We start from the raw sequence: 15,162 nt of genomic DNA on the forward strand, positions 1-15,162 counted from the left end.
TTGTTTTATTCATGACAGAGAGATTTATTACAAGGAGTTGGCTTATGCAATCGTGTAGCTGGCTAGGCAAGTCTGAAATCTGTAGGGCAGGTCAGCAGGAAGGGGAGGCTGGAAAATTTTAGGCAGGAGCTGATGCTATAATTCCACAGGTGGATTTCTTTTCCCTCAGAGGAACTGCAGGTTTGCTTTATTTTTATTTTTATTTTTTTTAACATTTATTTTATTATTAAGAGACAGAGCGTGAATAGGGGAGGGGCAGAGAGAGAGGGAGACACAGAATCTGAAGCAGGCTCCAGGCTCTGAGCTGTCAGCACAGAGCCCAATGCAGGGCTTGAACTCATGGACCCCAAGATCATGACCTGAACTGAAGTTGGATGCTTAACCCACTGAGCCACCCAGGTGCCCCAAAAGTAATCCCCCTTTACTTAAAGTCAATTTAAGTAGATTTTAATCCCACATACAGAATGCCTTCACAGCAACACCCAGATTGGTGTTTGATTGAATGATGGGGTACTATAGCCTGACCACAGCATAAAACAAACTAGCACAAGAGGGTAAACTATCAATAGAAATGGTAAATAGAGATGATCAGCAAGCTATAGTAATATGGAAAAACATTTTAAAAACAGGTTAAAATATGTTACTAAAGTATGTTGTTAAAGCATGCATTCAGTGGAAGAAACAGAGAAGCTAAATCAAAGTGTTTGAATAATAAATTTATTGGTTTACAGCACAGGAAAACCAGAAATAGGGTGGAGTGCTTTGGCTCTGGCTATCTGTATGGCCCTCTGTCCTTTGCTGGCTCCATGCTCTGTTGCTTGACAGGTGGCTGCCCTAGTTCCAGGCCTCATCTGCATGAGGAAGACAGAGATCATATCTTCCTATTACTCTCTGAAGAGTAAGAAACTTATTAAGTGCCTCCAGCAAACCTCCTTTTAAATCCCATTGGCCTGAGTTGATCATGGGTCCATATTTGGGCTAATCTTGTGACTAGTGAATACCATGCACTAATAGACTTAGCCTTGAGGTCCAGAGTCAGTCAGTAATGAGGGGAATGGAAGGTCATGTTTGCCTTAGGCTACAGCCCCCTGATCTTTTTGACAAGTAATAGTGCCCATATGGCTGACAGACTGGAACAGCTCAAAGCAAGCACCCTGGGGCTCCAGACCTCCCAGGGTCCACCTGGCTATCTCAAGGGATAAATATCTCTACACACCAATGGGTAGCAACTTGTATGTTGCATTAGACCAATTAGGAACCACCCCCTAGGGAAAGAGTCTATCCCCAAACTATGAGACTTCTACCCAGTGGAGGAAGAGTGGACTGGTTAGTAATAACATAATGGATAATAAGGAGAGGGGAGCATACAAGAAGGGTCCAAGGATGTTTTCCAAGGTTCCAGTTTCAGTAACTGGGTAGACGCCAGTGTGTAAACTAGAGCTGGATAGTATTGGCTCATGAAGCAAACTTTTTGTGTCCTGCCCCAATTCTGTATTGAGTGATGTCTCAGAAATTGACAAATGCCACAAATCAGTGTTTTCCTCTAGAAATCAGTTTTTAAGCCTTTACCAGCACATGAAGGGAGTGTCATGTCCCAAGATAGACACACTCGTGATGCAACAGGTTTGCTTTTTATTTACCTGTTGGGAATCCTGCTCATAGTTTTTTTTAAATTGAGGTGAAATTCACATAATGTAAAATTCACCATCTTACTCATCCTTTTTTGAAGTGTATTCAAGCTCATGGTTATTGTATCTTTATTGATTATAACATTTTATTTTTGAGAAGGTAACATATTTATGTTCAAAAGGTACAAAAGAATATCCAATAAAAGCAGCCCTCCTGTTTCTGTTGCCCAGACATCTAATTTCCTTCCCTAGAGAAAACCCAGGATAATGGATCTTTAGGGATACTTTCTGAAAATTCTTAAATAAATCAATTCTTAGAATATTTTTAACCACACACACTGCTCTGGCCTTGCTTTCCTTTATCTAACAAAACATCTTGGGTGATTCCAAAACCAAACAAAGACCTCACTAAAAAGGAGAACTACAGATCTATTTCCCTGATGAACCGGATGCAAAAATCCTCAACTCTTAAGATACTAGTCAATCAGACCCAACAATACATTAAAAGAATTATTCACCACAGTCAAGTGGGATTTATACCTGGGATGCAGGGCTGGTTCAATATCCACAAATCAATCAATGTGACACATTGCATTAATAAAAGAAAGGACAGGAACCACATGGCCCTCTCAATAGATGCAGAGAAAGCATTTGACAAAATACAGCATCGTTTCTTGATAAAAATCCTCAAGAAAGTAGGGATAGAAGGATTACACCTCAAGATCATAAACGCCATATATAAGAGACCCACTGCTAATATCACCCTCAATGGGGAAAAACTGAGAGCTTTCCCCCTAAGGTCAAGAACACGACAGGGATGTTTGCTTTCACCACTGTTATTCAACATAGTATTGGAAGTCTTAGCCTCAGCAATCAGACAACACAAAGAAATAAAAGGCATCCAAATCATCAAGGAGGAAGTCAAGCTTTCACTCTTCGCAGACAACATGTTACTGTATGTGGAAAACTCAAAAGATTCCACCAAAAAACTGCTAGAACTGATCCATGAATTGAGCAAAGTCACAGGATATAAAATCAATGCACAGAAATCAGTTGCATTTCTATACTCTAATAATAAGGCAACAGAAAGAGAAATCAAGAAATTGATCCCATTTACAATTGCACCAAGAACCATAAAATACCTAGGAATAAACCTAGGTTTATTTATTCACCTAGAGGTGAAAAATGTATACACTGAAAACTATACAAAGCTTGTGAAAGAAATTGAAGAAGACACACACCAAAAAATGGGAAAATATCCCATGCTCATGGATTGGAAGAACAAATATTGTTGATAGTACCCAAAGTAATCTACATATTTAATGCAATCCCTGTCAAAATAACACCAGCATTCTTCACAGAGTTAGAACAAACGATCCTAAATTTTGTATGGAACCTGAAAAGACTCCGAATAGCCAAAGCAATCCTGAAAAAGAAAACCAAAGCTGGAGGCATCACAATCCTGTACTTCAAGATGTATTACAAAGCTGTAATCATCAAGAAAGTGTGGCACTGGCACCATAACAGACACTCAGATCAATGGAACATAATAGAGAACCCAGAAATGGACCCACAACTATATGGTCAAATAATCTTCAACAAAGCAGGAAAGAATATCCAGTGGAATAAAAACAGTCTCTTCAGAAAATGGTGTTGGGAAAACTGGAGAGCAACATGCAGAAAAATGAACCTGGGCTACTTTCTTACACCATACACAAAAATAAACTCAAAATGGATGAAAGACCTAAATGTAAGACAGGAAACCATCAAAACTCTAGAGGAGAAAGCAGGCAAAAACCTCTTTGACCTCAGCTGCAGCAGCTTCTTACTCAACACGTCTCTTGAGGCAAGGGAAACAAAAGCAAAAATGAACTATTGGGACCTCAACAAGATAAAAAGCTTCGGCACAGTGAAGGAAACAATCAGCAAAACTAAAAGGCAACCCACAGAATGGGAGAAGATATTTGCAAATGACATATCAGATAAAGGGTTAGTATCCAAAATCTATAAAGAACTTCTGAAACTCAACACCTGAAAAACAAATAATCCAGTGAAGAAATGGGCAAAAGACATGAATAGACACTTCTCCAAAGAAGACATCCAGATGGCTAACAGACACATGAAAAAATGTTCAACATGGCTCATCATCAGGGAAATACAAATCCAAACCTCAATGAGATACCACCTCACACCAGTCAGAATGGCTAACATTAACAACTCAGGCAACAACAGATGTTGGTGAGGATGCAGAGAAAGAGGATCTCTTTTGTACTGCTGGTGGGAATGCAAGCTGGTGCAGCCACTCTGGAAAACAGTATGGTGGTTCCTCCAAAAATTGAAAATAGAACCACCCTATGACCCAACAATTGCACTAGTAGGTATTTATCTAAGGGATACAAATGTGCTGTTTCAAAGGGACACATGCACCCCAATGTTTATATAGCAGCGCTATCAACAATAGCCAAAGTATGGAAGGAGCCCAAATGTCTATGGACAAATGAATGGATAAAGAAGATGTGGTATAAATATGCAATGGAGTTTTACCTGGCCATCAAAAAGAATGAAATCTTGCAACAATGTGGATGGAACTAGAGGGTATTAGGCCAAGCGAAATTAGTCAGAGAAAGACAAATATCACATGACTTTACTCATATGAGAACTTTAAGATACAAAACAGATGAACATAGGGAAAGGGAAACAAAAAATATAAAAACAGGGAGGAGGACAAACCATAACAGATTCTTAAATATAGAGAACAAACCGAAGGTTGCTGGAGGGTTTGTGGGTAGGGGGATGGCTAAATGGGCAAGGAGCATTAAGGAAGACACTTGTTGGAATGAGCACTGGGTGTTATACATAGGGGATGAATTACTGGATTCTACTTCTGAAATCATTATTGCACTATATGCTATGGATATAAATTAAAAAATAAAAATAAATTAAAAAAAAAACATCTTGAGGATGGTTCCATACCAGTACCTACAGAACCTCCTTTTTTTTTTTTTTTTTTAACAGCTACAATGTAATCCATTCACATACAGTTACTATGAATGACTTTAAATATCCTTCTTTTTGCATCTATGTGCATATATCTGTTGGACCCATTCCTACAAACAGAATTACTGGTCAAAGTTTATGTATATTTGGAAGTTGAAAGATGTTGTTAAATTGCCTTCTGCCGATACTGCACTGGTTTGCATTTTCATTACAATTTGCCTGTTTCCTCACAGCTCTGCCCACAAAGTAGGTCTTCAAATTTCTTATTCTTTGTCGATCTGATAGGAAAAAAATGATATATCAGTGTAATATAAATTTCCTTTCCTTTTATTATATGTAAGGTTGTGCATCTTTTTATGTTCATGGGCCATTTCTGTATCTTTTTTTTTTTTTGGTAAACTATCTGCTTGTATCCTCTCCCATTTACTCTATTGGGTTTTGGTACTTTGAAAATTAAATATTAGAAATTCTTTTTATCTGAAGGAAATTATACTCAAACACTTTTTTCCTTTTTGTCATTCATCTTTTGGCTTTGTTTCTGGTGGTTTTCCCATGCAGGTCTTTTTTTGTTTTAAAAATTTTTTTTTTAAAAATTTTTTTTTCAACGTTTTTTTATTTATTTTTGGGACAGAGAGAGACAGAGCCTGAACGGGGGAGGGGCAGAGAGAGAGGGAGACACAGAATCGGAAACCGGCTCCAGGCTCTGAGCCATCAGCCCAGAGCCTGACGCGGGGCTCGAACTCACGGACCGCGAGATCGTGACCTGGCTGAAGTCGGACGCCTAACCGACTGCGCCACCCAGGCGCCCCTTAAAATTTTTTATGTAGTTGAATCTACCACTTTCACATAGTAGAATCTTTGATAGCTTCCTGGTTTTTTTAAAATTTTTTTAACATTTATTTATTATTGAGAGACAGACACAGAGCGTGAGCAGGGGAGGGGCAGAGAGAAGGGGAGACAGAGAATCTGAAGTAGGATCCAGGTTCCGAGCTGTCAGGACAGAGCCCGACACGGGGCTCAAACTCACAAATTGCGAGATCATGACCTGAGCTGAAGTCGGTCGCTTAACCAACTGAGCCACCAGGCAACCCTATAACTTCTTGGTTTTATGTAATACTTCTTCACTCCAGAAATTATTAAAAATGTAACACAGTTTTTTCTAGTCCTTTTATGTTTTCATTTTTACATTTAAATCTCTGCTTCATTTGGACTTTGTTCTACTTATATTATTTTTTCCATGTGGCCATACAGTTGCCTCAATATTACGTGTTGAATAATCCATCTTTTTCTCCATTGTTTTAAATGCCACCTTTAGGCATTAATTTATAGAAGAGAAATTAGGAAGAGGTATGATATCTGCCATTTAGACACGAGAGCCAGCCCTTGCTGTCTTTGGGAAGTGACAGTAGAGGGATGTAGCTACCTGCTTGACCCAGATTTCTCTGTTTGCTTTAATTTCCTATTAAGAATTCTGTGTGTGGCAGGGATGGGACAGGGAATGCAAAAGTTTTCTTAGGATAGTTGGGAAACTGAGTTACATAATGTGTCGATTTTTGTTGTTCCTTTTGTTCTTTTTTTTTTTTTTTTTTTCTGGAGGGGGAGGTCATATATATGAGAGAAAAAACTGCAGAACTAAGCTACTTCTTGCTTTCAACGACTTGGTTACTTCCTCCCTTTATCAAGAAGTTTCTTGTCTATTTCTTGGGTAACCTCAATTTTGCTATGAACTGAAACTATAGAGAACAAGAACAGGAATGGTGAATACTGTATTAAACAATCTATTTCATAGTAAGTAAAATTCCTACTTGTAAGAGAAAACATTTTGAACACTGTTTTGGAGAACGGAGAATTTCCTAGTAACTAAAGCTTATCATGGCTCAGAATCTGCAGAAATGAGACCTTTAACGGTCATTGTTTATGAGGTCAGGAAAAGAAAAAAAAAAGGAGGAACTGCAGAGAGCTGACCGAGTGACCGGACATTGTGGCTCTGTCACATGTTTATCTCCAGAAATGGTCTCGGACCAGCAGACAAAGACTTGTTGGTCTGAGGAGGTGAATGGCCCAGGAATTTTGCTTATTCTTTGTTGTGCCGTCTCCACACAACAGGGTCCTGAGCTGCTGAGTGGAGCTGAGAGATGATAGGCAGCCTATTGGGTAGCTTGTGGTGGCACCCTACTTCAGGGAGAAGAAGGCTTGGCGAGTTGAGGCTTAAAAATACAACTAACTTTATCATCCAAAGCTTGACCCAACACCTAAAGAATCTGGGATGGCCCTCTCCCTTCTTCTGTCAACATATTCTGCCTACATATTCCCATAGTAGCTCCTTTACACTTTGTGGGGTCCTTGGTGTTAATTTCAATTTGATTTCATTTACATGTGTTTAGGTGGGGAAAATGGGGTCAGCAGGTAGGAGAGGCACACTGTGTTGTCCCAATCCCATTGAATGATTCTGGGTTCCCTTTCATATCTGCCTTTACAAGGGAAATCTCAGGTAGAATAAAAATAGAGAGCAAGCTGGGGCATCTTTGGCTGCTGTTTCCCCTTAGTAGGTTATTGACCAGGAATGACTTTGGCATAATAGAAGCTTATTCTTTGCAAAACCAGGAAGTAGAGGAATCTTGTCCTTGGTTTTTTCGAACCCCCAACTCACCTCTTACTGCCTTCTCACACTCTCTTGGTGGTCCTATGGCCCTTAGTACCTGATACACAATCCCCTTCATCTTAGTCTTGAGACAGGGGTCAGGACATTCTCTCCTGTCATCACCACTAGCCTATCAAGTAAAAATGACCAACATACTAAAGTAACCTCACCCTCAAGTAAAATATGAAACCTATGTTATGTAAAGAAAACACAAGGGGTGCCTGGGTGGCTCAGTCGGTTAAGCATCCGACTTCAGCTCAGGTCGTGTTCTCATAGTTCGTGAGTTTGAGCCCCATGTTGGGGTCTGTGCTGACAGCTCAAGCGTGGAGCCTGCTTCAGATTCTGTGTCTCCCTCTCTCTGCTCCTCCCCTGTTCGCTCTCTCTCTCTCTCTCTCAAAAAATAAACATTTAAAAAAAAAAAAAAAGAAAATACAAAACCATTAAGCATAACATAAACACAAATCACATTCTTAAAATGTTGGCCTCTTGAAGAGGAGAAGAAAGAGAATGTATTAGCAGAGGAAATAGGGAAAAAGAAAGAGACAGGATATAGGCGGAAGCCATGGATTCAGCGGAGAAAAGCAACCGTGTTGACTCAAATATACTTACTTCTCTCTGAAGTATCAAAATATTAAAAAAAACAACTATTTCCAGCTTTCCATTGCTTTCATTCTCAACTGTTGGTTCTGATTGAGCAACCAAATCATCATCTTCAGTGGAAATCATTTTCTAACCTCAAAAACAGGAACTGAAGTTAACTACAGCAAGGTCCTGTCAGAAGCCAGATGATAAGAGCTGAATGCCTGTGTTTTCCCAAAATTCACACGTTGTAGCCCTGATCCCCAGGGTGATGGCATTTGGAAGTGGGGCCTTTGGAAGGTAATTAGGTTTAGAGGAGATCATGAGAGTGGGATCTTCATGATGGGATAAGTATCTTTATAAGAAGAGGAAAACAGTGAGATCTTGTCCCTCCATGGCCTGAAAAAAGGCCATATGAGGTCATGTAGATGACCACCACATATGAGTGGTCATCTACAAGTTAGGAAGGGTGCTTATCAGAAACTAAGTGTGTTGGCACCTGGATCTTGGACTTCCACCCTTCAGAACTGTGAGAAATAAATGTCTATGGGTTAAGTCACCCAGTCTATGACATTTTGTTATAGCAGCCTGAGATGACTAAGACACCAGAGAATTGGACAACCACCTATTGGCTAAAGGTCATGGTCATAGTAGGGATTGGGGGCACAGACTACATGTGTATGTATTGCAGGAGTCTGCATGTAAAAGTCCTCGCAAGGATTCTGATTCCAGTAAGAATCCCTGGCTGCCCTCATATAAAGTATCTGCATTTTGATATAGGCCTCTTAAATGCCAGGTGTCTGTAATACACAAAGGAATGAGTCACTAATGATGGAAGGTCAGGTGCCATTCCACGTAAACGTTTGTTTCCTTGCAGGGAGGGGAGAATTTTCCATTCTTTCTCAAAGGGGGGAAAAAAAAACAACACCTTTTTTTCTTTGGTTTCAACTCTGCCATTGGCCCGAGATATTCTTCCTATAAGACATCCTTCTTTGTGGACATATTTATGTCAAAATATTTCCCCCCCTATTTCTCCCCTCCTTTCTGACCTGTACACATGGTAAGTGCTGCTTATTGAGGAGCTATTGCTGGGGGAAAGGAGAAGTTGTGTTGAGGGACCCTCCCTCTCCTCAGCTATCATGAGCTTCTCTGGCTCTGCTTCAGCAAGATGACAGGGAGTGTCCCACCCACTGTGACTAACACTTTTGTTGAAGCACTTAATTGCTGTCCCTCTGACAAGTCTTTATAAGCACAAGCATGCTATATCCTTCCCCCCATCCTACTTCAACAGATAGCTGATAAGCTGCTGCTTGGGCTTGGGGTGGAGAACGATTCACTTTCCCCTCATTTTCTAGAACCTTCCATAGCAGAGTGCCTGTAGAGAGCTGGCTAATGTAACCTCTCACGGTCAATGGAGCCAAGGACAATTTCATCCCCAAGAACATTGTTGGTTTGGGGGCAATGATTTGCATTTAATGAAAACAATAACTTTCCACAGCTGCTAGAAAACACAATTTGGCTCTATTGTGGTGACAAGTGCTTACTTTCTTTCATACCAGCCCAAAGAAGTTTCACACTTCAGAAACTTTCCTCACTACCAGTGGGTTAATAAATACAGATGGAAATTTCTTCGGCAGCAGGCTGAGGAGCTGTGAGAGCATAACCAGCCCTCAGCTGATTCTTGCCACCCAAAGCAAGAGGAACTGGTTTTCTGCAACCGGTTTTATAACACCAGTGGGGAAACGGATTACCCTCCAGGTAGAAGCTCGGTAGCCGGTTTGTTCTGGATCATCATGCTTGCCTCCTTCTCAGTTTCTGCCTTGTGTCAACTGTACCATCTCCCTTAGTTTCAATTCCAGAAGCACCCTTTCCCTGAAATGGCTCTTCTCTGACCACCTGGGCACCCCAGGCTCTGGCCACACCTTGCCTGCAAGGCAAATAAGCACCTTTAATAATCACTTGGGAATAATCTCCTGAGTGGAAATAACAGATAGTCATCGAGAACAGAGGGCTCTTGCCTGGGCTTGCTCTGAAAATCCCCTTTGCAGAGGGGGTGCAGCTGTCTCTCCAGCTCCCTCATTACACATCCCTTACCGAATTATCGGGACGTTTATTCTGTCAAATATTAACCCTTGTCCTTGGTTGCCCTAGTGAAGAGAGATGGAAGTGGAAGGTAAAAGAAAAAAGAGAAAGGTGCAAGTAGAAAACAAAGTGAAAGACGCTAAGGGAGGACCAGAAGTGGGAAGGGAAAGAATGGCGGGGGAGGGAAGGGGAGGGGGCTGGCAGGTCATCTGGGCACAGGGGGCCTCCAGCCTCATAATCTGCTCTGTACATTCTTCTCACCAGGTTCATTGCTCTGCTGGGGCTTTCATTCTTATTGTCATGAAAAAATATATAATTACCAAGTGAAAAAAAAGCCAGGTAAAAACAGCATGTAAGTATGATCCCCCTTTGAAGTATTTGCTGGCATAAAGATTTGGAAGGCCACAGATAGAGATTTTAAGTGTTTATCTTGGAAGGGTAGGATTATAGATGAGTTTTTATTTTTTTTTCTTTTTGCCAATCTCTACTTTCTACAATGGATGACTATTGTTTTTAACAGAAAAGTTAAAATCATGCTAAAGCGGGAAGGGGGCACCTGGGTGGCTCAGTTGGTTAAGGGTGGGACTCTTGGTTTGGGCTCAGGTCGCGGTCTGTGCGAGCCCTGTGTCACACTCTGCACTGACAATGCGGAGCCTGCTTCAAATTGTGTCTCCCTCTCTCTCTGCCTCTCCCCCGCCCCTCAAAAATAAACATTAAAAAATAAATAAAAAATTAAAAGGTAAGGGAAAAGACAGACACAGAGGAAGAAACAGTGGACTTAAGGGAAGGTGACAAAGGTTTTTGAGGCTATGTGATAATGCAGATATTTAAACAAACTATGTATGCATTTCCCCTGTTTTAATTAATTGCCTGTTCTTTGCATTTTGACTACTATTTACAGTTTTTTAAGACCTCTAATTTTTAAATCTTTAGAGCTGTATTTCTTAAGGAGAGGCACACATGAGAATCAGCAAGGAAACTTTTTCAAAATACCCTGCCAGGGTCCCACCCTCAGAGGTTCTGATTCAGAATACAGACATAGGGCCTGGGTAGGAGTCTTCTGGAAAACCTTCCCAGGGTCTCTGATTCTCATCCTGGTTGACAGTTCCACCGTGTGCAAGACGATTCACTGGGGGTACTGAAAGGAAATATTAGAACTTCTAATTTTATTTATTTTCTATGGCATCCTTTAAAAATCTCTACTTGTATGTGTATTAATGCTCTATATAATACTGATATTATAAGACATGTATAATTTGCAAATACATTTACGTATTTTAGGGAGCGTCAAAGACGTTTTTCTTATAAGGATCTACAATAAAAAATTTGGAGACAACTGCTTCAGAGAATGAATTATAAGTGGGATAATTCAAATGTCCAACCAAATTAGAAATCTTTCTCCAGACTGAGGTAGAGAAGTGTCACACTATGGATGATGACTCATTTTGACCTACTTAGTCTCCTTCTTAGAAATACATTACTATTTACTGGTCCTGGGTCATCATTTGTGGTGTATTATCTTCCCCAGGTAGGCTGCAGGTGTCTCCTTGGTAAATACACATGCACATACATGCCCCAACTATAGACGTCAGCATTTGGAAGCTCTCAAAGCCTTCAAGAGGCTCATCATTATTCCGTGGTTCCTACATGATAAACTCTTATAACTGCTTTGAAAATAAGCACCTGCATTGTCTTAATGTGAAAAGCAAAACAATGAATAATAAATAGTAAATAAATATTGATTAAAAAATAAAACCATAGGAAAAAGAGTGAGAAGTAAATCTTCTAGGTAAAGAGAGAGAATTGAACATGCACACATCTCCTTTTGCTTTTTTCTAAAGCCTCAGTAAGATGATGGTAAATGGATTTTTTAAAAGGAAGAAATATTAGCAATCAAAAAAATTTTAACTCCTCAGAGCAACAAAATTTCAAAAGCTGAAAAGAAATGTGGCCATGACACAGCAGACAGGGGTAAACGGAATCCTAGCAAGCAAGTGGGGAAATTCAAGAAACCAATCAGAATTTCCCAAAGGCTCAAGAATTGACGGCCCCGGAGACCTCTGTCAGTGAGGTGGGGACATGCAAAACCATAAGGGGTGGTTCAAACTCTATTTAGAAAGCAGTTAACTCCCAGATCCTCTCCCCTCTCTGCAGAGCCAGGCCAGTACCCACTGCAGAGAGACTAGATCAGGGGTCTGTAGACTGGAGGACATTGGGCAGAGATGATGACTGGATGTCGTACTGAAAACAGAGGCATGAAGTGGATAGGTGGAGACCCACAGCTCTTTGCTGTGTTCCCCCCAGTGCCCACAGCCAGAATGATGTCTTTGGACATAAGCTTGTAAGAGTCCTCTCTGGGGAGTTTGGTCTCCCCAAGAGGAAAAACAAAGGCACTGATTTGGGAGTCTGCCAAGCAAACAGCCCAGTCAGAATGTATAGTGGAGCCTCTGGTCAATAAGCCCCTAAGGTTCGGAACTTCACTCAGCTTTTCAGCCCCTGTTCTTAAATAGGAGCAGACAATCAAGGTTTACTAGACATGGAGAAAAGCCTCTTACATAAAATATAAAGACCAAAATGAATAGAAGAAAGAAACTTAGAGAAAAGGGAAACCAAACAGGTTGAGGAAAACATCCAATACCCTGTGATTAATATCCTCAGAGCTGGGGCACCTGGCTCGCTCAGTCAGTTAAGCATCTGTCTCTTGATTTCGGCTCAGGTCCTGATGTCACATTTTGTGGGTTTGAGTTCTGCATTGGTCTCTGTGCTGACAAGGCAGATCCTGCTTGGGATCCTCTCTCTCCCCCTCTCTCTGTCCCACTCCCCTACTTGTTCTCTTTCTCTCTCTCTCTCAAAATAAATAAATAAACTTAAAAAAAAATCCTCAGAGCTAAGATATGTAACCATCAAATAAGTATATGACATTAGAAAAAGGAACATCCAGGAACAAATGTTAGACCCCTTGGAAATTAGAAATAGGATAATAAAAACTAAAATACAATAAAAGGGTTAGAAAATGAAGAAGAGTAAGTCTCTGAAATTAGAGCAAAAGAGAAAGAAATAAGTGAAAAATAAGAAAAAAGGGGAATCCAGAACAGAATATCTAATTTATGAAAATAGGAATTCCAAAAAGAGAGAACAGAGAAATCATAGGAGACACCATTATTAAAGACATAATTGAAAAATATTTCCCACAACAGAGGAGCATGTATTTCTGAAATGAAAGGTCCATCAAATGCCTACACAAGGATTGAAAATAGAGCCACATCAAGACACACCAGTGTGAAATCTCGGAACAATGAAGACAACAAAAAGATGCCACAAGCTTCCAAAGAGGAGGAGAAAATAGCTCCTATGAAGAGGGTGATGAATTAGAATGGTTTCAGGCTTCCCAATAGCAAACCCAGGGGCCAGATGGCAACTACCTTCAAAATTCTCCAAGAAAATGATTTCCAGTTTAGAATTCTATACCCAGCCCAAACTATCTACCAAGTGTCAGGATGGATTAAAAATGTGTCCGGGGTGCCTGGTTGGTTAAGCGTCTGACTCCTGGTTTCTCACTTTGTGAGACAGGGCCCCATGTAGAGCTCTGTGCTGACAGTGTGGAGCCTGCTTGGGATTCTCCCCCCACCCACTCTCTCTCTCTTTTTCTCCCTCTGCCCCTCCCCACACTCCCACCTCTCTCTCTCTCAAAATAAATAAACACTTAAAAAATTTTTTTTCAAAAGTTGCAGACATACAAATTCTCAAGAATTTATCTCCCATGCCCCTTCCCCAGGAAGTTCCCAAGACATTTGTCAAAACATGAAGCAAATAACACCAGAGCTTACCCAGAAGGGAACTACCCTGGGATGACCACGAAGCGAGATTCCAAGATGAGAGATGTGCCTCAGGTCCAGGATGCAGTGCATTAGAAGGCTTTGGGAGAGATTTTGGGGGAGATTGATGAAATTGTTAGAGTACCCAAAGATTCTGAATGTCTTGAGAGCAGACACTGACAGATAGCAAATTTAAATGTGTAGAAGATGAAGCAAACAGAAAGTAACAGAGTTGTTAGCTCCAAGGACAACAAAAAGGTGTGCAGGAAAGGAAGTTATCACGATTTGCTGTGGTTCAGCTATGAGTGATGTTTTATACCCACTGTAACACAAACATTGACTGAGATGACAACATTGTGGAACAGGAAGAATGGAGGATGGGGAAGGATGAACATGTATGGTGGGGGCAGTGGAAGGAAAGACACCTTATCTTCTATCCTGGACAGAAATCAGATAATGGCTAACATTGAAAGAGCAAGGAACAGCATTTCAAGCTTGTTAATTTGGAGACCTGGAGATAAATACCAAAAGAAAGAGGCTTAAGTGTAGAAAATGGTGAGGAGGAGAGGGGATTGCTGTTTTTCATGACAAATTTTGTAGAACAATTTCACATTGTAGATTATGTGCATGTAGAACCCTGGGGGACAAAGAGAATATTTAAAAAGTGCCTATTAATATTTTCTTCAGGAAAAACAAAGCACATCTCCTTTCCTCTCTGGATTCTAATTCCCAGAGCTCTGCTTGCTAGAGACTGCTTGCTGTTCCTTGTGAGTTCCTCCAAACATATTCTGCGGCTCTATATGAGGCTTACACTTGCCTCATAAACTATAGTCCTGATTGAATTTTGTGATCCACCATGATCTTGAGTCAGACACATCCAGGCCACTTTCATTTTTTGAGGCTCCCAATATATTGAAAAAGAAAAAGTTGCAAAAATGGGATTAAAACTGTGGGTGAGCTTTACATGTCTACGTTAATAAAGGAATACATTTATCAGATACTAGAGTGATGCCAGAGTTCTAAATTTCAGGCCCTATGAGAATGTGAGGCCCAGGTCAAGTGGCTTTCCTGCACCCCTACCCCCTAGCACTCCCCAGCCCCTTCCCGTTCTGTGCTCAGTCTTACCCTGAGATCCTTTTCTAATTTTACCTTCTTCCCTCTTCCCTCGCCCCGCCTGTTATTGTGCTATTTCCTTCCCTTCTACAGAATGTGTATTATTCTGCATTTGCCTTCACTGAGCTTCATTCAGTTCCAAGCAATTCCCCTGGCTCTTCCTCACCCTGCTGTCACCTGTCCTTTGAATCAATATGCTCTCCATCCTAACAACCCTCATTAATTAATTAAAATGCCCTCCTCCGCCTGTTTTCCATTTTGGTACCACATTCACATTTAATGAGCATGCTGGCCATTCCATTATTCA

The 15,162-nt window shown here is 40.7% G+C and overlaps 1 long non-coding RNA gene across 1 annotated transcript; it reads right to left on the reverse strand.

The window, feature by feature from the left end:
• Nucleotides 1–701: 701 nt before the first annotated feature.
• LOC123603967 lies at nt 702–14,315 on the reverse strand. The gene is made up of 2 exons (XR_006715243.1): nt 13,755–14,315; nt 702–851 (listed from the first exon to the last, which is right to left on the reverse strand). It is a non-coding gene; the product is annotated as an uncharacterized LOC123603967 (long non-coding RNA).
• Nucleotides 14,316–15,162: the final 847 nt, after the last annotated feature.

The sequence above is a fragment of the Leopardus geoffroyi genome, chromosome A1 (assembly GCF_018350155.1).
Source record: "Leopardus geoffroyi isolate Oge1 chromosome A1, O.geoffroyi_Oge1_pat1.0, whole genome shotgun sequence".
NCBI classification, from domain to species: Eukaryota; Metazoa; Chordata; class Mammalia; order Carnivora; family Felidae; genus Leopardus; species Leopardus geoffroyi.